Source organism: Aotus nancymaae, unplaced genomic scaffold, assembly GCF_030222135.1.
Source record: "Aotus nancymaae isolate 86718 unplaced genomic scaffold, 86718_ANA_hifiasm-v0.15.2.pri h1tg000041l, whole genome shotgun sequence".
Lineage (NCBI taxonomy): Eukaryota > Metazoa > Chordata > Mammalia > Primates > Aotidae > Aotus > Aotus nancymaae.
In genome coordinates, this window is record NW_026988455.1 from 17,430,108 (window position 1) to 17,454,447 (window position 24,340).

A 24,340-nucleotide genomic window follows, 5' to 3' on the forward strand; every position below is an offset into this window, starting at 1 on the left:
TCTCTAAACAGCCCTATCCAACATCATCCATATCAGCACCCTCCTAAGATTCTCAGTGGATCCTTCCAGCTGTCAGAGGCAATGTCCCCGTCTGCTGTTTCTATTTACATATCCAAAATTTACTCTCTCAAACTTCTGTGGGGAAACCACAGACAATGCCTCTGCCAAAGGATAAAGGGAGAAAAATGCTTTCCACAGAGTTAAAAGAATTCCATTTGTCAAATCAATCTGATGATGCTGGATGAACTGAACATTTCCATCTGCCTACCTACCACCCGCTATTTAATATGAAATTACATAATTTCCCAAGTGGAAGCCATTCAAATTGTTCTTCAAGGAATTAAACTACAAAATTCTCTTTTTTGTCTACAACAAAAAGGCAGGCATATTCTAGACAACAGCTGCACAGAATAGTATTTCTGCAATTTTTTTTCCTGAATAAAAATATATTTCTGTTATGTCACATAAAATATCAAGATACATATCCAAGATAAAGAATTTGGTATGGACCTTTTTACCACTGCCATATGGCAGTAAAATCAGTTTTTCCAGCTGATAAGGCACCCCATTCTCCCAAACTGAATTCATAATTTATCTTAAGAATTCTGAAACTTTATCAGCAACACAGATTCATGTTCCCAGTTCTTAATAATCTCTGTACAGAACAGGTATTTCTGACATAAAAATAAAATGTTACAATTTAATATTAATAAATGGAATACGTATTTCTTTTATCTAAAAATATTATTGCTTTCTCTAAACCACAGGCTGTTTCAGTAATAATAATTTGTAACGCCTGTAGTCCCAGCTACTCAGGAGGCTGAGGCAGGAGAATTGCTTGAACCCAGGAGACGGAGGTTGTGGTGAGCCCAGATCGCACCATTGCACTCCAGCCTGGGTAACAAGAGCGAAACTCCATCTCAAAAAAAAAAAAAAAAAAAAAAAAAATTTGTAAAGCCGGATTTTATTTACAGTTTCATTATCCAAGTTGATCATGTCTGTTTTATATAACATGATGCCTTTACCAAGATCATATATAGGAGGAAAATTAAAGCTGGTATGGCTAGTATAATAACTGTTTGTTACAGCGGATCTTAAGAGTTATAGATGTCAATGTATTTTCTTTATCTGCCGACCTACTTAAAAACCACTAGGCTAGTCCTTGAATAGGCTTTGACTGTGACTTAAACTTAGCATGCACTGATGCAAATTCTATTGACAAGCTATACGTTAATACAAGTGTCCATGGTTTTGTGTTTTACATGGATTTACACGATTTCTTCTTATTTGTTCTTATAGGTCAACTGAGTCCCAGCACTTGGCTCATGCATTCAACATGTTTCACTCTGGCCCCTGATATCTTGGTTACCAAGCTCCTGCCAGGGCACAACATAGGAAATTTCCTATGCTTTTCCATCTTGATTAGTTTGTTGATACCTGAATCCAGTGCTTCTATTTGATAAGACATAGAGCTTTTCACTTCATTTTTTTTTTTTTTTTTAAATTTCCAATGACTCTTCTTTTTGTTCACTGTTTTCTGTTCCCCTTAAGATTCTCATTACAGGCCAGGCTTGATGTTGCAAGCGTGTAACCCCAGCACTTAGGGAGGCTGAGGTGGGAGGATCACCTGAGCCCAGGAATTCTGAGACCAGCCCAGGCAACACAGTGAGACCCCATCTTCACAAAAAAAAAAAAACAAAAAACAAAAATTAGCCAGGTGTTGCTTGAGTCCACAAGTGTGAGGCTGCAGTGAGCTATGTATCATGCCACTGCACTCTAGCCTAGACAAAAGAGCAAGACCCTGTCTCTAGAAATAATGATAATAAGAAGAGTATCATTTCAATCTATAGTTTCTGCTTTTATACTTCATTACTGTTTTTTACAGTTTTTCAGAATTACTACATAAGGATCAGACTTAAAAATTTTTTTCTGAACCTTTAAAATATCTGGTTAGGAAATAATGCTCAGAAGCACATATAATCCTAATAAACAGCACTCTCTGTCTCCTGCCAGTGGCAGTATATATAAACTAACAGGTATGGTTTTTACACAATCACTGAGTATTTACATATCTAGTGGTTGAAGCAACAGCTGAAAAACCACACAACTGAACCTTGAAGAAATGCACATGAGTATAATATTTAAAAATTATACCACAAAAAGATAGTCATCTTTCACACTTATGGCTAACAATATTGTATTGTATAGTAAAAATGCGCTAAAAGAGTAGAGCTTATATTAAGTGTTCTTACCACACACAGAAAATAATAACAAAGGAGGCAGGGGGAGCTTTGGGAGGTGATAGCTATGTTTACAGCCTTGATGGTGGTGATAACTTCATGAGCATATACTTACCCCTAAACTCATTAAGTATTTTCAAACTCATTGAGTTGTATACATTAAATAGGTATAATTTTTTATATATCAATCATATCTCAATAAAGTGACTTTAAAAATCAAAACAAACTACTGTTAAATTTGAAAATATCAAGGATCTACTGCACAATATATTAAAACCCTCTATCACACTCCAACTTAAAATGACTAAGGATCATGACCTAGACACACTAATTCAATGTAACAAGAGGCTTTATTGCCTGGAAAATAGTAAAGCAGTAAAGAGACAGATCCTCAAATGTCATGTCTTTGGATGCCAAAGAAGACTTTGAAGAAGTAGCTGGAAAAACTCAACAGATTTAAAAATAAATATGTTGTTTTTAAAAATAAATATGTGAGTTTTATTTCAAAAGTTTTTTAATTGATAAGTTCCCATGCCAAATCCACAAAGCTTTGTTAGGCGCTTTTTTTTTTAACCTAAGGGTAATTAATTTGAATTTTCCAACAGGGTTTCAGTATCTAGTGGATTAGAATATTTCAAGTGTAGGAATTTGGATGTAAAGACAGAAAATGGAGAAAAAACAGGTAGGGTGTATTCAGTTAGCCAAACAAACACAGGTCATGTGTTGGGACAAGATTGGGCTGGCTTTACACCAGGAGTATACACCAAAATAAAGAACATCAAACATGAACGCTGACATTCACACTCAAGATAGTCACAACTGGATTGAGGAAGGCTAGCTCACATCCACAGAATATCTTTGATACGTCTAAAAATTTTCAAAATTGTAATGAAGTTTAAAGGCAACTCATGGCTTTCATATATTCAAGAATGGAGAAATGTCTCAGGACTCTAGTCAATGCTCTTGAAGAAACTCTTAAAATCTCTTTTATTTCAAACAATAACATTAGTCATAGTCACTGGACTTAAAATACAAACTAACACTGCAGAGTGAGAAGTGTTACATGGTACAGGAGACTAAGTGGAGCCCTTAACCCAGACTTGGGGTGTTGAGGAAGGTTTCCAGAAAGAGACCTGACAGACCTGAACCATATATGGGGGCTCACCAGGGGAACAGTAGGCTGAGGCAAAACGGACTTTCAGCAAAGTGTAAACTAATAATACAAAAAGCAATTGTTTAGAATCCTGCCCAGATCAGGGATGCCTCCTTTCTTTAGGCACCTACATTGACTACTTCTTTAATAATGGAGATAAACATTTTAGGGTATCTAGACATAGAGGTCAGCCAAAGGATTACTCTACTGGTGCTTTCATATTTTGATCTCACCATTTTTTATCCCTCTGCTGGTGACTGGCCCACCTGCCTACTCTCTTTCCTTCTTCTCTCCCTCCCTGTCTTCCTTCCTTTCCAAAGACTTTCAGGAAACCCACTTTCTTAGAAGGAGACACAGATACCCACAACTCCTGTTGGCATGTTTGGGCAACTGCTTCCAAGTGAGCAGATGTTGACTCTTACTACCTCTTTTGGAGAGAAAAGAAAGGCTGTAGTGATATCTAATCACCTCCATTACTTTATGTGCGTAAGATTCATCAGATGGGCTCTCTCTACTTTGTAATAAAAACATTAAAACAACACCAATCATAACTTCTACAAAAGGATTTCCCAAAAGAACCTGACAACTATTACAGGTTTTCTCCCTTTGTAGAAATATGTATAATGTATTTTTTGGAAAATAGACACACAGGTCTGAGTGTGGTTTACTAATAATGGGCAACATGTCAAAATAAAATTTCTTGCTTCTGACAAGAAAAGAAAGCATCATGATAAGTGTGAGGGGGACTTCTGGCTATAAAAGTAAATTTTACCAAGACTGTCACCCTGCTCAAGCAAGTAATAGGTAGATTTAAAAGGACTTTACAAAACAGGTTAAGGGCTCTGGACTTTATCCTAAGAGCAATGGGAAGTCACTGGAGGATTTTTAGCATGAAAGTAATATAATCAGATTTGTTTTTCAGAAAGATCACACAACCAATATAGAAAATAGACCACCAGGGTAGACTGAGGCCTAGTCCAGTGGCATGAAGAAATAGAGAAAAGCACCCAGATAAGAGATGCTTATCAGGGAGAACACACGGTACCCAGTGTTTAGACTGAACACAGTAAAAAAGGAATAGAGAGGAGGTAAGGACGTCGCTCAAGTTTCTGATTAGAAAACTAGGTGTGTTATACTACCATACACTGAAAGGGGGAACAAAGGAGTAGGAACATACTTGGATAAAAAGATAGGCTCAGCTTAGGGCACAGTGAGTATGAGAGACCTGGGGCACCTAAATGAAGAGGTCCCAAAAAGCAGTGGGTATGTGAAGATGAGATTAGAAAACAGACCTGAGCTGAAAACACAGATGTAGAAACATCAACAGAGAGACAGTAACTAAAGCCATGGAAATGGATGAGATAACCCAGGGAGGATGAGAAAAGGACTGGGCCAAAGACAAGAGGGATACAGGAGTGATGGATGTCTCAAGTGGCCTGTGGAGATTCAATTGAAGAAAAATCTTGTACTGAGGGAGAACTGGCAAAAATTCTGCTGAGGTAAATCGACAGACCTGTAGCCCACCCATCCTGTTCTTGGCTGTCATTTCCAAGTTTAGTCTGCCATCTTCACAAAGACTATAGCCATCCAAAATAAATAAAAATCAGTCAAAACAAACTGGTAAAATCATTGTTCTAGTTTTACTCAGTAGATTTGAAGCGGATACCATCTGTGCAGCCAAGCAACATACAAATACAAGAAATCATTTTTGTACCACAAACACAATCCAAAAGCGTATCAGGACAGCACAGACATAGAGTAACATCAGACATAATTTCAAAGTGCTATAAAACACGATGATTCTATTTTTTGGTTCCAGGCTTTAAAAATACTATGGTATATGTGGTTTTAAGATTCTAAATTGCAGTCATGTTCTTAAGCTAGTTTGTTGTTCTATTTAAGTGCTGACAGACAAAAAATACAGTTTTAGTCTGACACACCATTTATCCTACTTTTAACTTTATTTGAGCCTTAAGGGTACTCTTGCAAAGCAACAAAACTGTGCAGAACTGAGGTCAATTAATAACTAGTTTCCAAAATCTACTGAACTTTCAACTACACAATATCAAAATCCCTGTAATTTGTAATGAGCAACAATAAAACTTGGAATTTTTCCAGTTGCATCTAGGATTTCGCCAAAAATGAAGAATGCGTTATTTTAAGAAATTGTATGTGGTTCATCTGTATGTCACAGACATATATATTTCTTCACTAATAGTGACTCTATTGCAGATACCCACATGTAAACTACATTTTAGCAAAAAGGAACCCAATTCAGTACTGAAACTGTTATCTACATCTAATTGCCTTTTGGGAACAAAATCTTGTTTTCTGAGACCCAGAATAGGTTTTATCCCCTAGTCAATACTTAACCCTCTGTCAAATAAAAGTTACTAACAGTATCACAAATATACTGTATCTCTGTGGCCCTACAGTGGCTCACACCTGTAATCCGAGCACTTTGGGAGGCTGAGGAAGGAAGATCACTTGAGTCCAGGAGTTAGAGACCAGCCTGGGCAATATAGTGAGACCTCAGCTCTACAAAACATCAAAAACTTAGCCAGACATGGTGGCACGTGCCTGTGGTTCTAGCTACATGGGAGGCTGAGGTGGGAGAACTGGTTGAGCCTGGAAGGTCAAGGCCACAGTGAGCCATGTTCACGTCACTACACTCCAGCCAGGGAGACAGAGCGAGACCCTGTTTCAAATACACACACACACACACACACACACACACGCACACAATGTATCTCTGTATACTCAAAACTCATCTCCTCAAAGTCTGTCCATTTTTATCCATCATTTGCTGACAATGTCTGTGTCATGGAAGTCACACTTTTTTACTATCAGCTTATTTACCTTTGCAGGTATATTTTTCTGACACTGTCTACATGGGCTGGTCTTTTCTCCCACTAAGCATCATGAACTCCTAGAAGCAGGGACTTTATCAGTCATTTCTTTGTACGGGTCTGCACACAAAAGCCCCTTGATATTAGTAGTCAGCCAATTCTATGGTCTCCCAAATACACGGAATCAAAAAGGAAATACGTCCCTTAATATCTTGTTTTATATTTAAAAATCAGCAAGTAGCAAATATACTCACAGCTTCCTCACCTCGGCCTTCTATCCCCATCCACTGAAAAACTGTATCATGAAATTTAAGGAGGAAATCTGGTAAGGATAAGGTTAATTAAGAAAAGGGAAGAAGTCTGAGGAATTCTAAACGAGGAGGAGGAAAATAAGAAAGAATGATCAAAGTAAAAGACTAAAAGGAAGATTCAAGCCAAAAATAATAAAAAGGAATAAAATACATTACAAAATACCTGATAAGGAAATGTCAGATGATAACCAAAAAAAAGAAGTCGGTAAGAATTCAATCTCTCGCTCAAGTTGATCTCTAAACCACAAATGACAGGACAGCTGACAATTTTAAAATCCCAGTCCAGGGATATGTGGTTATCCCACCCTGGTACTTGTTATACCAAATATTACTGCTGACTTGGGGTGCTCCCACGTCAGGATGAGAGGACCACCATCATTTACACTCGCTGCCAAGAGACACATCAGTGACTGGGGGCTGGAAAGAGAGCCAGTGGCAAAGATAGCTCCGCAGCAGGCCAAGGACTGCACAAAACAAGTCTGGTATTGAGGTTAAAGTTAAATGAAATGAAAGAGAAATAAGACAGGAGGAGAAGAACAAATACAGCATCAGAGTGGGCTTTTTCTATGTAGAGGGAAGGCAAACATCTGGAATTATTTGGTGGTGAGTGCCACCAAATTTAAGACTTTGTTCCTCACTTGCAATTATTTCTTGGTTAAGACCACACAAAGAAAAAATAGACCTAAAGGCTAAAATGATGAAAAGTGGCTAAAGGCAGTATAACAATAACTATCAAAACACCCATACACATTTTTAAAGTAACAGAGGAGTTAGCAGTGCACAAAGAATATTCCTGACTGACTCAAAACGATATTCATCATAAATTCTTAAGTCAAATAAGGAAGCTGCAGAAAAATACTTATAATATCATAAAATTTTTGTACAAAATATTTCTGTATGTAAGTACAGGAAGTCTTCAAAATAAGTGCTAGTGCTATGAGGGATTTGTTGGGGTTTTTTAGTTTTTTTAGTTCTGTTTTTTTTTTTGTTTTTTTTAGACAAGGTCTTGTTTTATCACCCAGGCTGGAGTGCAGTGGCATGAATGGTCTCGACTCACTGCAGCCTCGACCTTCTGGGCCCAAGTGATCCTCCCACCTCAGACTCCCCAGTAGCTGGGACCACAGGCATACACCACCATGCCCAGCTAATTCTTTAAATTTCTGTAGAGCTGAGGTGGTACCATGTTGACCAGGCTGGTCTCAAACTTCTGGACTCAAGCGATTCAAAGTGCTGGGATTACAGGCGTGAGCAGCCATGCCCTGCCTGGGATTTGTTGTTGTTGTTGTATTTTTCTTTCTATGTTTTTCAATTAAATTGAAATAAAAATAACAGTCCTTTAAAATAAAATGAAAAAGATCGTCCACATCATTCAGTTTTTACCCCGAATTAAACGTGTTTAATTTAATGAATATGCAAAACAATCCCTTTAATCCAGAGCCCAGCCTTAGGAGAGGTGATCCCATGTGACGGAGAGAAGGGGCCACTGGCCAAGCCTAGTTGCATTCTGGTAGAAAAAACACAAGTTTTAAAGAAAAGCAGAAAAGTCTGAACCTAGCATCACTATTCACTAGTTCGTTCAGTGAGCCAGGGCAAATGATGTGAAATTTTGAGTGCCAACTTCACTTCTCTTCAGGAGTGAAACAGTACCTACCTCAAAGGACTGTTTTGAGGATTCTTGAGAACAGCTCTTACTTAGACACAGCCTAGTGGAGTAGGTTCCAGGGAGATCAGTGACCCTTCTGACCAAAATTGTACTTTTTGTCATCTCAGGAAACAATCTGTTCCAAGCAATTCCAGAACATAGGCCGCTTTCACTGACCCGCCCTCAGCCTGTGAATCCTCAGACTCAGCAGCGCTCAGTAGAGCAGTGGGGTTCTGATAGTTCCTTCTAAAGCACCTGTCCACCTCTTCTAGGAGACAGCAGCACAGCAACATTCAGCACAGCAACCAGAGCAGCAGGGCTCAGACATGAAGGCTTGCTTCCTGCAATTCTCTGTCCTACAAACACATCAGAAAGTCCAGTAGGGGTAGAAAACAGCTCTTCTAAGGGCCATACTGCAGAAGCATGGCCAAATGAATAGCATGATCGCTGTAGACGCTGTGATAGACACAGTATGCATATGACACTTTGGCAGAGTTTGCACTATAATGGTTGTTCACTTCTTAATGTTGTTTTAAAACCTTGAACATGTCCACTACAAATTCTTATATTCATAAGTATGGCTTGAACCTAAAAAAGTTCACACCAGCCGGGCGCGATGACTCACGCCTGTAATCCCAGCACTTTGGGAGGCTGAGGTGGGTGGATCAGGGTCAGGGGTTTGAGATCAGCCTGACCAACATGGTGAAACCTGGTCTCTACTCAAAAATACAAAAATCAGCCCGGCATGGTGGTGCACACCTGTAATCCCAGCTACTTGGGAGGCTGAGGCAGGAGAATTGCTTGAACCTGGGAGGCAGAGATTGCAGCCATTGCACTCCAGCCTGGGCGACAGAGCGAGAATTGATCGCACACACACACAAAAAAAGTTCACACCCACTGGACAAAAAAAAGGGGGAAGGGAGAGGTGTAAGGCAAGTATCTAGAACAGAGTTGTACAGTCAGACTTTCTGCAAGAATGGAAAGGTTCTAGCTCTATCTGTCCATCCAATCTGTCCATCCAATACTGCAGGCACCAGCCACATGTGGCTTCTGAACACATGCAATGTGGCTACTGCATCTGAGGAAGTGAATTTTGAATTTTATTTAATTTTAATTAATATAAATTTAAATAGTCAAATATACTTATTGACTATGTCACTGGTCAGCACAGATCTAGAACCTTGGGTTAATGACTTGTGCTAACTCACAAAGGGTGGTATGCAGATGAGTGAGCCAAGTTTAAAAAGAAAACAGTCAAAAAGGAAAACACACACACGCGCACCAGCACCATGTTCATATTCTCTTGCAACACATGCAGTTCACTTTGATAAAGCTGAGGTCCTAGACTGACCTCAACCTGTCTTAGTCAGTTTAGGCTGCCATAACAAAATATCACATATGAGGTGGCTTAAATAACAGAAATTTATTTTCTCACAATTCTGGAGGCTGAAACGTCCACAATCAAGGTCCTGGCCTATCAGGTTCCTGGTGAGGACCCTCTTCGTGGTTTGTATATAGGCAGCTACCTATGTCCACACATGACCTCTTCTTTGTGCTCATGTGGGGAGAGATCTCCTTCTACCTCTTCTTGTAAGTCCATCAGTCCTATCAGACCCCACCCTTATGACTTTGTTCAACCTTAATACCTCCCTAAAGGCCCTATCTCCAAATACAGTCCCATTGGGGGTTACAGCTTCAGCTTCAACATATGAATGGGAGAGGGGTGGACACAATTCAGTCCATAACATAACCCTCTACTCTTTCTTAACTAGCTTTCCTGTAATGAGTTCCAATATGAAAGGGAAGATATAATCAACAAAAATTTTCTTAGAACTAAAAGATGGGAGTTTCCAGATTGAAAGGGCTGACCAAGTGCCCAAGAAAATGAACGAGAAGAGATCCACAGGAGGTACATCATCATGAAATTGTAAAAACACAGGAAGGTAGAAGGAAATGAAATAATGCCTCACAATTCTAAAGGAAAATTATTTCCAATCTGGAATTCTATATCCAAACTATCAATCAAATGTGACTAGAAGGATGACACATTCTATACGCAGTGACTAGAAATAATTCACCGTCCACACATTCTGCTTTAGGAAGATACCAGAGCATCTGCTCCACACCAAGAGGAAGGAGAAAACCAAGAAAGAAAATATAGTAAACAGAAGACCCAATATCAAGAAAGGATAAAAGGATGAATCACAGTGTCAGAAAATTCCAGGGCAACTGCAAAAAAGTTTTTAAACAGGTTAAAACTTTGGATTGCCCAGGTTTTCTTCTCAAAATACAAAAATTTTTAAAACACCAAAAGAATTCAAAGAAACCTCCACAACCTCTTTAATTTTTTTTTAAGAGGCCAGGAGTGGTGGCTCACACCTGTAATCCCAGTACTTGGGGAGGCCGAAGTGGGAGATCACTTGAGTCCAGGAGTTCAAGACCGGCCTGGGCAACATGGGGAAACCCTGTCTCTACTAAAAAGAAAAAGAAAAATAGGCAGGCTGTGCGCCTATAATCCCAGCTACTTGGAAGGCTGAGGCACAAGAATCGTTTGAACCCAAGAGGCAGGGGCTACAATGAGCCAAGATTGTGCCCCTGTACTCCAGCCTGGGCAACACAGCAAGACTCCATCTCAAAAAGGAAAACAGAAGAAATAAAGCAGAGATGAAGGCAAACAGATGCAGTCTGTTGTGTCCTTTACATTGATGAAAATAGCCAAAGTTCCTCTGAAAAAGATATTACCATATCAACTATGTGCTTCCACAGTTACCAACTTTAGGTTACAACATGGTACTTGACAATGGTTGGCTTCAATTTTCATCAGAAAATTAACAGAATTTCAGAATTTCAAAAGCAAGTTTAAACAAAATAAATTCAACTGTCTTCTTTTGATAAATGCTGCCTCTCTTTAATAGAGCATTGAGGATAGCTTACAAACAGTCATTTAATTGCTCTATTATCCAATTTAGAGGTTTTCCCAAAAGTCCAACAAAAAAAAAAATTCAGTAAAGGCAAATGGAATTTTTTAATTCAGTTACCAATAAACAAGCAAACAAAACAAAAGAACGCCACACATATGGCCATGCACAAGAATTAGGCCAAAGCCCAGTTATTCAGAGCTTCCAGTGGACCCTTACATACTCTTAAATTTGACAAATATCACATAAGACTTAATTGGAAATCAAAGCACAGAAAGTAGCTTTAGAAATGACTATATGGCCAAAATGATATCTTACCAGATGTCCCACTAAGTGGAAACTAAGAAGAAAAAAAAATCAATTAAGACTGGCACAGGTTTTGAATGCTTGTCCTACCTTGTCTTGATGAAAGACAAGACCACAAAAAATGTGCTTCAAATCACTTAGAATAAAATTCTTTCCTTAAATACAGCATTCTAAAATGTCACACTAATACAATCCTTAAAACAGCAACTATTTTTAGCATCTTATTTTTTAATTGAACAATGCAATTGCATTCCCTTAATAGTTAATTTTTGCCAACTTTAATTCTAACAAACTCATTTAAGTTATATGACCATAAAGAATAAAAGACTTACACTGTATTTTTGCATCCTACAATTCAAAAGCAACAGGATCAAATGTTTTCGGGCTGTGAGAAGACACACCATACTTCAGGCTAAAAGTATATTTTATTCCAAAATTAGGAGTGAAAATAAAGCTTGAAAAGAAATGACTTCTCAGCCTTGAATTCAGAGGCATTAATATTAATGACAATCCCACTCATTTCAAAGGCATGTCCTAGAGTGTTTATGTTATGAAAACTGGGCCTGGAATGTCATCTTCAGTAAATTTGAAATTGTTTAACCTGAGGTTTTGCTAGATTTGTAACAGCTGCACTGGTGTTTACAACTGTAATAAGGTCTTTATAGCATGGCACTCCTTTACACATTTTTTAGATCTGGTTGGTACAAACATGTTGTACCGATCAACAAAAATGAGTTTGGTATCTCTCTATAGCTACATGTTTAGTTAGAATAAAGTTTTGTTTTGGATTAACATTGTACAATAAATGCATCAAGGACCTTCAGAAGTTTTATGGTGTTAGTTACAGAAGAACAGGACAAAAACTTCCATTCATATACAAACATTTGGGAAATGACTCAGTTTGTGTTTGTGAAATTTGAATTTTGTTTGGGGAAAAGATATGCATGTCAAATACACTGTGGATCTAATTTGTTTGCTGGCATTTGTTGAGGGGCTCAGGGCACGTTACCAAGCAGAAACCGGTTGAGCAGTACTCAAAGATTACATTTCTCCTAATGCCCCTATTTACACAGTAGAAAGATGCAACAGAAAGCCTGAGAAAGACTTGCTTAAGAATGCTTCAATAGGAAGCTTCAGCCACCCTTGGACATGGAATTATTGGTGCAACAAAAAGAACACCAGATAGGAGTTAGTTTCCCTGGGTAACAGTCAACGGCTTTGCCATTAAACTCAGTTTCCTTCTCTGTAAACATTTCAAACAGAAGTTATTATCAAAGGTGAATGTTTGCTGCTAAAATCAGTTGGGTCTGGGTAACCAGACATACCCAGCTCTTTCGATTATTGAAAAGGTTATCTCATCATAGTAATTAAGACACATTAAAAAGTTGTACACATACAATTAACCCAAGAAGTCTGTCAGTAACTACCCTCTCTTGGGCAATCTCTCGGGGAATTCCCTAATTACGAGCCAAAGTAATTATTTTGAAAAGGCCCCATTCTATTTTTATTTTCTAATTTTTTAAATTTATTTTTTAGACACAGGGTTTTGCTCTGTCACCCAAGCTGGAGTGTAGTGGTATGATCACAGGTCACTGTAGCCTCAAGCTCCCAGGCTCAAATGATCTTCCCACTTTATCCCCCCAAGGAGCTGGGTCAACAGCTGCACATCAGGAGGTATGGCTCATTTTTGTATTTTTTGTAGAGATGAGGTTTCGCCACGTTGCCTAGGCTTGCCTTGAACTTGTGGGCTCAAGTGATTCGCCTACCTCTGCCTCCCAAAATGCTGGGACTACAGGTGCTCAGCCCTATTTTTCCTTTTTTTTTAAATGCCTATCTTACGTTAGCACATATGGTTATTGTGAGAATCCCATATAATCTATATGAAAATAATTTGGAAAGTACAAAGCACTTTTAATAGGGCTACTGCCCAAAGTAATGTTAAAAATAAACTAAGAAACCAAAAGAACTAGTTAAAAAAAAAAAAAAAAAAAAAAAAAAAAAGGCCGGGCGCGGTGGCTCACGCCTGTAATCCCAAAACTTTAGGAAGCTAAGGCGGGCAGATCACGAGGTCAAGAGATGGAGACAGTCCTGGCCAACACGGTGAAATCCCATCTCTACTAAAAATACAAAAAATTAGCCGGGCGTGGTGGTGCGTGCTTGTAGTCCCAGCTACTCGGCAGGCTGAGGCTAGAGAATTGCTTGAAACCGGAAAACGGAAGTTGCAGTGAACCAGGATCGCCCCACTGCACCACTTTAACCTGGCGATAAAGTGAGACTCTGTCTCAAAAAAAAAAAAAAAAAAAAAAAAAACCATGCTGATAAAACCAATGTGTTTTTATAAAATCAATAGGAAAAAAAACTCTCATTTATAAAGTATATAGCATCTTACTGCTCAAGAGTAGTAATAATAATCTTTTCTACAGATGTGAAACGTAGAAGTCACCAGAGAGCCCTGATTATTGCAGTAATTTCCTCAATAAGTATGACAAATTTGATCTGATATGTCCATTTTTTTCTAAGTGTTAATTTAACAACTGAATACATTTCAAAATTATTCAAAACTTAGTAAATTACTTTAGACAAAGGTCATAAATTCAAATGTCCACAACAGATAAGTTAAATGAGTATAGCAATCAGACGGGCTTGTAGCAACTCCCAAACAGCACTGTCCAAAGAAGACAGCCAGGGGGGTATGGTTCAGTGGTAGACCATTTAACTGCAAAGAAGACAGCCAGGATTTCACTCCTGCCAGCTGCTGCTGAAAGGCAATTCAGACTTACTCTTGCTCAACTGCCTTAGTCTGGTTTGTTCTGCTATAACAGAATACCTGAAACTTGGTAATTTATAAATAACAGAAATTTATCAGCTCTCATTTCAAAAGGCTGGGAAGTCTAAGATCGAGGGGTCATATCTCAATAGAAAGCATCACACAGTGACAGACCAGGAGAGGACCAAACTCGCTTTTATAACAAACCACTCCCATGATAATACTAATCCATTAATGTACATCAATAATATCTCAGTAACAATGTTTTTTAAAATAACTTACATGTAGTCATTTAGTCATAGCCACTTTAGCCACAAAACAATGTAACCAAAGATGGTTCTTATCAAGTACGAGAATATTTTCAAATACTTGTCCTATTTTCATCATTTTGTCTCAAAAACAGATACCTTTTTAAACCTCAAATTATTTTTAAATTAAACAACTTAGGCTTATTTTTTTTTTTTTTTTTAGTGCAATGGCGCAATCTCAGCTCACTACAACCTCCACCTCCCAGTTCAAGCAATTCTCATACCTCAGCCTCCCAAGTAGCCAGGATTATAGGCACCCGCCACCATACTCGGCTAATTTTTTTTATATCTTTAGTAGAAACAGGTTTCACCATGTTGGCCAGGCTGGTCTCAAACTCCCGACCTCAAGTTATCCACCCGCCTTAGCTTCACAAAGTGCTAGGATTACAGGCAGGAGCCAACACACCCAGCCGACCTGCATCCTTGACCTCCTGGACTCAAGTGATCCATTCCCCTCAGCTTCCCAAAGTGCTGGAATTATAGGCATGAGCCACCACACACAGCCTAGACTTAAATTATTTTAAAACCAAAAGGACTTAGTACAATTTTAGGCAAACAATAGATGAGCACAGCACACACTTGTAGAACTAAATGAAGATACCAGAAACTTTGATATAATGAAACAAATTTCTAGCTTGTAATACTTTCAAAGGAATGTCACTACCAAAATTCGAGATATTTTTTAATGGCAGGCACAGTGCCTCATGCCTGTAGCCCCAGCTACTCAGGAGGCTCAGGTGGGAGGGTCACTTGAGCCCAGGAGGTTGAGACTGCAACAAGTTATGATTGAATGACTGCACTCCAGCATGGGGACAGAGTGAGACGCATCTCTAAAAAAGAAAAAGATATTTGTATGGCACTTTTCTTCCTTACAACTACTCAATTTTAAGATAAAATCAATCATATCATTTCATATAAAAATATTTCTATATGTTACTCCTAAAACTGGCTGCATAGTTTCAAAAAATCACCACTTATCAAAAAACTTATCATCAAGCAAAAGTTCCACTAGCTTTGACAACTTTTTTAGCATAATGACTAAAAATTCTAATGATATTAATCAGAATCAGAAACACAGGATATTCTTCCTGGTGTGAAATACTGCAGAAAATACTACTTCATAAATAAGATGCATGCTGTTATACCACTAATACAGGATTACTCACTCTTAAGGCCTATAATTAGAAATTCATAGCTAACAGCTTCAAGCAAAAGCAGAAATTACATATCATTTGTACAAATCTATATTTTATACAGTTTTATTATAACCTTTGATATGTAGGGGTAGGTAGGCTAAGGAATTTGGTGTACCTAAATTCAGAAAGCTAGGGCTAAATATAACTGATTCCTTCAGATAAGTGTCTTACCAATCGATTAAAATGTATAATCGGCATACATTGTAAATCACCATATACACACTAAGAATTACAAGATTATACTATATCATGTAGGATGCCTTTGGTTTCTAGTAATTGAAAACCCAACTCTATTCATCAAGATAGGCTAAGTTATGATGTAGTAACTTTTTCTCATACTATATGTCCAACGTGTATGTGGGACATCCATGTTTGTGGCGTGAGGGCAGCATTCTGCTCCACAGTCACTCATGGATCCAACATGACACGTGCTCAAACATCTCAACACCTAGCCTCCATAATCACCACTGCAAAAAGGAGAGTCAGCGAGCTCATGAATCTGCTACTAAATCCTTCTACCTGGAAGTAACCTGCTTAAAACCTACTGGCTAGAATGATCACAATGTCCTACCTAGTTGCAAGTGAACTGAGAAATGTGAGTAAAGATATAAATATTTAGTAAGCATTAAATGAACCTGCTGCACCAAGCAAAACCAGCTAAAACAATAAAGACAGGCCAGGCATGGTGGCTCACACCTCTCATCCCAGCACTTTGGGAGACCCAGGCAGGAGAATAGCCTGAGGCCAGGATTTCAAGACCAGCCTAGGCAACACAGCAAGACCCTGTCTCTACAATAATAATAATAATAATAATTAATTAGCTAGACATTGTGGTGCACACCTGTAGTCCTAGTTACTAAGGTGGCTGAGGTGGGATGATTGCTGAAACCCAGGTGTTTGAAGTTGCAGTGAGCTATGATCGTGCAACTGCACTCCAGCCTGATTGACAGGGAAAAACCCTGTCTCAAAATAAAAATAAAAATAAAGGGAATTTGTTGGTTCAAGAAACTGGCAAGTCTAGAAACAGGGCAGACTTCACAGTTGATCTATCTCTCCATCCTGCTTCCCTCATAACAAAATAGCTTTAGCCATTGTAAAAGTCACATTACATCCGTACCACCCAAAAAGAGAGTACATACTTCTGTTCCAGCATTCCAAGTAAGAGACAGACCTCAGATGTATTCAGACTGGATTTGCTTGAGCTTATGCCCATTCCTAACCAATGACTGTGACCAATCAATAAAACAGATTCCTTAAACCAATCAAAGTCAGGAGCTAGAGGTAAGGATTAGTGTTCCCCAGAGTCCATACCATAGTGACTACTGAAAGAAAATCTAGGGTCTGTCAGAACAAAGAAGGGAGGAAAGGATGCTGGCACTCAACAAACTTCAATGCAGCTGTGTAATTAAAAAAAAAAAACATATCCTGAAGAAGTTAGCTAAGAGTTGTGGAAACAGGCATATATACATAAGGCAATAATATGAACTACAGTGCATAAGGACAGAGAAAAAGTCATTCATAACCACAAATGGTCATCAAAAAAATCAGGAATTAATAAGAAAATCTACTGAGCACAGCACTTGAACATACAAGCATAATTAGAAAAATAGGATTAAGGCTAAGTATGAGGCCTTATAATGTGATTGTTTTAAATAAACAATAACAACCAACAAAAACAAAATGACAACAACAAAAAGGAACCAGCCATAGAAGGGTTTTAGAAGTCACTAAGGTAAACAGCACCTCCAAAATCTTATAAAAGAAACCAAAGTGGCTGGCAATTCCACACCTTTGAACCGAACCAGATAAAGAAGGAATCACAGACATAAAATCATAGCCCTTTTTTATTTTTTTTTGGAGAAAGGGTCTCATAATTTTTCCCAGGATAGACTTGAACTCACAATATTCCAGCCTCAGCCTCCCAAATAGTTGAGAGTACAGGTGCACAGCACTGCACACAACCAAATTCATATTGTTTAAATAAAATCTCCTCTGAATCTGTATGCGTGTGTGTGTGTGTGTGTGTGTGTGAAAAACCACAGCCTCAAACTGTCTTATGGGTAGTCACCAGAGTAACAGATCTCAGATTCCACTAAAATAGCTAAATGTACATAAAATGTTTATATCACACGTTTCTGAATTACAAAAGTGTCATTAGGGCTCTAGAGGAAAATGAAAACACAAGTTCCAGAAATCCGAAAAATGAAAAGCATGGGTGAAAGATAATGAGAAGTATAGTCAGATCTAAAGTCAAATCATCTGGGAATCCGGCCCACTGGATGCCATAAGGCCAACCACAGTTCTAATCCTGTCCTCTTACCCTCCCCTCGTACTCCCTAACCTCATTTTCCATGACAATCTATACTGTTTCTAATTTGCAAAGGCCTGGAAAGACACAATTTCATCACTTTATAAAAGCCTGACATATTCTCACCCAAATGTGCCTTTTGTCATGTGGAAATGGGAATAACCTTAGGATTAACTTTCACAATGCAAGAAAATAAACAGGCTAAATACTCTTACCACTTATGATTTCTTGAGGAAGTTCAGAGCAAAGGTGATGAATCAGTCTGCGTCCAGTCAGTATAAGGAAACCACATAATAATTTGAATAAGGAAAGTCAAATATAAAGAATTATTATTGTTGTTGTCTTTTTTTTTTTGAGACAGAGTCTCACTCTGTTGCCCAGGCTGGAATGCAATGGTGTAATCATGACTAGCAGCAGCCTCAACCCCCTTGGCTCAACGATCCTCCCACACTGGCCTCCTTATTAGGTGGGACTACAGGCAAGCATACACTACCACTGTCAGATAATTTTGTATTTTTTGTAGAACAGGGGTTTTGCTATGTTGCCCAGGCTTGTCTCAAACTCCTAGCCTCAAGTAATCCTCCGGAATCCAACGGCCTCCCACAGTGCTGGGATTTCAGGCATAAGCCACCATGCTCCGTCAAGAACTATTCACTGTAACAGGCTGGAGTAACAAGGGGTGGCTAGCCAGAAGTAAAGAGAATTCTACAGAACATAGGAATCGCAGATATAAAGAGAAGCCACTGCCCTTAGGGCTGAGGTGGGTCCCCTAAGGAAAAATACCCACTTCTCAGGAATGAGATCAAGAACTTTTTGGAGGGGGCACAGCCATGGCTCACTGAATAGGAAAGATGTCTCTGTGGGTGCTGCACCAGTACAACTTGCTGGAAAACCACCTTTGGTAACTTATCAGAAACCCATCCTCTAGGGCACCAGTTAAAGGTGTTCACTGGGAGGTGTCCCACCAGAGGTTCAGTTACAAAATCGCCTGAGGGAGATGCTGAGGTACACTGTTGACTACCGGGTACGGCTGATCACAACGAACTACAAGAGCCTGCACTGGGGAAGATGCACACCACAGAATCCGGCGCTGCAGAAGCACATACGCCAAGGACCCGGCTCTAGAGAAGCGCACACGCCTGGGAACAGGTGGTGGGTGGGGCGGCGCCCAAACCCGGGAGCCAGCGCTGGGGAAGTGGCAAACCCCAGGGAGCCGGCGCTGGCAAAGCACACCCACTGGGAGTGGGCACTAGAAAAGCCGCATACACCATGGGAGCTCCGCACTGGAGAAGCGTCACGTGCGTGCATGGCAACCAGTGCCGAAGAAAGTGTGCGTGGGAACTGGCGATGGAGAGGGCGCGCGCACATGTGCACAAGCTCGCTCTGGAAGAGTCACGGGCACGTGCGTGCATGACAACCTGCACCGAAGAAGTCACACGCATGCGCACACTGGAGAAACTGAATTTGTAATTTTAAATTTCCCTATAAAGAAAAACCAGAACTGATGACTTTCTGAGTGAATTCTATCAAATGTTTAAAGAAAAATAAACCAATCCTTCACAAACTCTGAAAAAATACGAGGGAACACTTCCCACCTGATTCTAGGATGCCAGTATGACAATACCAAAGGCAAAGACATCATGGGACTAAATATTACTAATATAACTCATGAACATAGTACAAAAATCCTAAACAAAATATTACTAAGCCAAATCCAGAAATATGTAAAAAGGATTATATAACATGACCAAATGGAATTTAGAATGCAATGTTAGGATAAATACACAAATCAGTTAATCAATCATATCGATAAAATAAAGGAACAAAAAACACAGTCATCTCAATAGATGCAGAAAAGCAACATTTCTAACATTTGTTTATAAGAATTCTCAACAATCTAGTAACAGAAGGAAAATATCTCAACCTGATAAAGTACATTTATGAAAAACTTACAGCTAACGTCATATCTAATGGTAAAATATTAAATGTTTTTCCCCTAAGATGAGAACTAAGTCAATAATGTATTCTCCATGTCTATTCAGCAAAGTGCTGGAGGTTCGAACAAGGCAAAAAAGAAAATCAGGCAAAAAAGAAATTAAAGGCATCCACATGGAAAGGAAGAACTAAAACTATCTTTATTGGCATGATGCCGTATGTAGAAAATCCTGTGTAATTCACCAAAAAACGAAGTAATCATCAAGTTCAACAAGGAAGGTTTCAAGATAACGTGTATGTTTATATACTGACAACAATCCATAATGAAATATTAAAAATAATTCAGCTGCTCTGCCTATGGAGTAGCCATTCTTTATTCCTTTGCTTTCTTTCTTTCTTTCTTTCTTTCTTTTTTTTTTTTGAGACGGAGTTTCGCTCTTCTTACCCAGGCTGGAGTGCAATGGTGCGATCTCGGCTCACCACAACCCCCGCTTCCTGGGTTCAGGCAATTCTCCTGCCTCAGCCTCCTGAGTAGCTGGGATTACAGGCACGCGCCACCATGCCCAGCTAATTTTTTGTATTTTTAGTAGAGACGGGGTTTCACCATGTTGACCAGGATGGTCTCGATCTCTTGACCTCGTGATCCACCCGCCTCGGCCTCCCAAAGTGCTGGGATTACAGGCGTGAGCCACCGCGCCCGGCCCAGTTTTTTAAATTTTTGTAAAGACAGGGGACTCTCTGTTGCCCAAGCTGAACTCAAACTCCTGGGATCAGGTCATCCTTCTACCTCAGCCTCCCAAAGTGCTGGGATTACAGGCACGAGCCACCATGCTCTGCCTGTTATCTGAATTGTCTTTCCGTCTCCCCTTCCGCATTTTTATTAAAACACTGCAAAAATTCAATGTACTTCTCCTGTCTGTATTCTTTCACATTGAGTCAGTCACTCAAGATCCATAAACAAGACAGAGAATACACATCTCCCAGCCTAAAACAAAACTTCTAAAAATCATTTGGTGCTCATTTCCAGCCTGATTTGAGGCCCTACCACTACCAACTTGGAACTACCACTTATGTGAGTTTCCTCTGGCTCTCTAGATGGCCCAGATAATCAATTCAACTTTCTACTGGCCAGCCTGGCCTCTCTGTAGCTGGTTTTCATAAACACGAAATTTGTATAATTGTTTTTGGAACTACTTGCTGAAATATGGAACTGGTTAAAAGTACCATTTATTTTAAAATGTACATGCACAGTTTCAGATACATTCGGCAACACATCTTCGACATCCACCCAATCAATCACGTTAATGCTTATTAGCGGACAGAACAAAAAATACCAGTATAGAGCCTGCTTTTTTTCCCTGAGGCCTTGATAAATGTTTTTCAAGAAATCAAGAGAAATATGACCGAATAAAGCAAAAATAAATTCGAATGTATAATATACGAAGTATAATTAGTCCAATTCTCAAGAAGCATATTTTACCAGGGGTAGTGGGGAGGTGAAAAAGACCTCTAATATATCTAGGAAAACAAATTCTTTTTTGATGCCACCTTTCTTGTATATGAATAATGTATATGAATGCTTATTTCCATCTGACTCTGGTACAGCACATTACACTGAAACATCAATTTAAGTTTAATGTATAAAGTCGCAATGAACATGTTTTCTATCTAAGCTTATGTAATGAATGATCTCAACACATGGTATGAATTCTATCGTTTGTAACAACCCTGGAGGGGAGTAAGGAGAAAACGATCTGTCTGAGGGCATATCTCTGACAGTGAGTGACAGCCACAAAGAGCTTAAGTTGGGTGGCCCAAAAGTGCTCTGCTCATTTGATAAATGCTAAGTCAAATCACATCACAGTTGAGATGGATTAAATGGGGCACAGGTTAGAATAAAACCAGGTGCCCGGGGTTTTTCAAGTTTCAGATTGGAACAAAAGCCCAGGAACATACAGGTCTTTGCTAGAAAACTCCTTGGCCTCTTTCCTGAAGATTCTGGTACCCAATTTCCCATGTTATAAAACTCCAAATATTTTCCCCCATTCGGTGCGCTGGACACCTAAGATCACAGAGGGTTCACAGTTGTAAACGCACACACCTAAAAAATTAAAACAGGTAAACAAATAGCACCCGAAAAACTTCTCTCACGGGCTTTGAAGGAGCTGTGGCCTGGCGTCCACATAAAGAGTAGAGGGGAGACACTGGCTCCTGCGAACCCGCTTCCCGCCAGGGATGAAGGGCGGAGGGCGGAAGGGGTAACAGCCGCGCCCCGGGCTCCTCTAATTGGGCCTCGCCCTTCCCCGTGCCCTGGCGGCTCGGGCTTGGAGGCAGGAGTGCGACGGGCGAGGAGGATGAGGCCGGTGGTAGAGGGCTACAGGCTCAAAGGGCCGAGCTTTTCACGGCTCCCACGAGTCCGAGGCAGAGAAAGTCACCTTTGCTCCTCTCCTTTGAAAAACACATAGCTGCCTGCGCTCAATGAACAAAAAGAACCAAAACGCCAACTCCCTGCTGCCGCCGCTACGAGGGATCCCTTCCGCGCGACCCCGGCGCCAGCTCCCGCCCCAGCTCGCCTCGCTCCGCCCCGCCCGGCCCCGCCCCGCGGGCAAGCACCGCCTGCTGCCTGCCACCTCCCACCTCCCCACCTCGCGCCTCCCGCTTCCCGCCTCCCGCCTCAGCCTTAGCCTCAGCCCAGGGCCAGCAGGAACCCAGCTCGCCCACCGCGAGGCGCGCCGCGCCCACCCGCTCTCGCGAGCCTTCCCTCTGTCCACTCGCCTCCTCCTCCCGCTCCCGCTCCCGCCGCTGACGTATCGGCCAGACCCCCGAGAGAAGCCGCCGCCCTCGCTGCGTTCTGCGGCCTGCAGCTTACCGGGTGGTCCTCGCCGGAGCTGCTTCAGCAGTTTGGGCAGTGGCGGAAAGGAAGCCACCGCCCGGGATCTGTGGCTTGAAAATTTGGCTTTGCCTCGTATTGGCTTTTTGTTTGTGGAGTTTTTTGGAATTTTCCCGCGGTCGCTGGGCGGTGGAGCCGCGCGCGCGCACGCGCCACGTGCCCGCGGTGCATTCTGGGGTTCAGCGAGCGGCCCTGCGCGCTCCCGCGGCGTCGCGGGAAAATTCCGACGAATCTCCGGTCCGTGGGGGCGGGGCGGGTGCGGCCCGGGCTCCGGCGGAAGTGGGCCCGGCTAGGGCGGTCTATAGGCCCGCGGAGTCCGTCCTGCTGGAGGATTCCCGGTCTCGCGCGAAAGCCCCAGCTGGAGCAGGTTCCCTGCAGTGCCCGCGGAGAAGCGGCGCTGGCTTCTTCCATTCCCTTGTTGCCTATTTGTTTTAAGATTCTGTTCAAAATGTAGAGGCGGTAAAATGGAAATTAGTTCTTTTAAAGAAATGTTAAGGCTTTGTCAATGGAGTAAAACCTCTAAAATAAGATTTTCTAGCCGGCGTTGTGGCTCACACCTGTAATCCAGGCACTTTGGAGGCCAAGACGGGCGGATCACTTGAGGTCGGGAGTTCAAGACCAGCCTGACCAACATGCTGAAACCTCGTCTTAATAAACAAAAAAAGATTAAAAAAAAAAAGAGAGACGTTTTCTAGCTGCGTTGTCAACAATAACAGCAAAAAGCGCATCTTGGTTAATTCTCCCGGCCGCAAATCAGTTCCATAAAGCGTTTGGTCGGGGTTCAAATGAGTTCAACCCTGTACTTAAACCACCCAAATTTTAATAGAATTTCCTCCAAACTCCTATTCATGACAATGGCATTAGCTTGTCTTTGTGAAATTTTGTTTTCTTCTAGAATCTGACGAATTGAACTTGAAAATGTCTTAAATCAATGACTCATAACCATAAATCATAATCATAAAACCACAACTTTGGGCGCGGTGGCTGACGCCTGTAATCCCAGCATTTTGGGAGGCTGAGGCGGGCAGATCACGAGGTCAAAAGATCAAGACCATCCTAGCCAACATGGTGAAACCCCGTTTCTACTAAAAATACAAAAAATTAGTTGAGCCTGGTGGCCCGGGCCTGTAATCCAAGCTACTCAGAAAGTGAGGCAGGAGAATCATATGAACCGGGGAGTCGGAGGTTGCAGTGAGCCGAGATTGCACCATTGTACTCCATCCTGACGACAGACAGCGAGACTCTTCTTTTTTTTTTTTCAGAGTCTGTGGGGATGCAACAGAAAGAGACTGTCTCAAAACACACACACACACACACACACACACACACACGACTTACGCATTCAAAAACACACTACAGACCTGGCAAAGTGACTCACACCTCTAATCCCAGCACTTTGGAGTCCGAGAGAGGTGGATCTGCTGAGGTCAGGAGTTCGAGACCAGCCTGGCCAAGATAGCAAAACCCCGTCTCTACTAAAAATACAAAAATTAGTGTGTAATCCCAGTTAACTTCGG

General features: G+C 40.7%; 1 protein-coding gene across 7 annotated transcripts in view; it reads right to left on the minus strand.

Moving 5' to 3' along the window:
* The window catches only part of FANCC (FA complementation group C), a 218,040-nt gene extending 195,107 nt beyond the window's left edge, over positions 1–22,933 (minus strand). For 6 of the 7 annotated variants that reach the window (XM_012461949.3, XM_064361530.1, XM_064361529.1 and 3 more), the window contains exon 1: positions 22,803–22,933. The gene's annotated coding sequence lies outside the window, so the exon portion shown is untranslated. Of the gene's footprint in view, positions 1–22,368; positions 22,444–22,802 lie in introns of those variants that run through there. The other variant, XM_012461946.3, reaches the window with a different exon arrangement.
* Between the last annotated feature and the right edge of the window lie 1,407 nt (positions 22,934–24,340).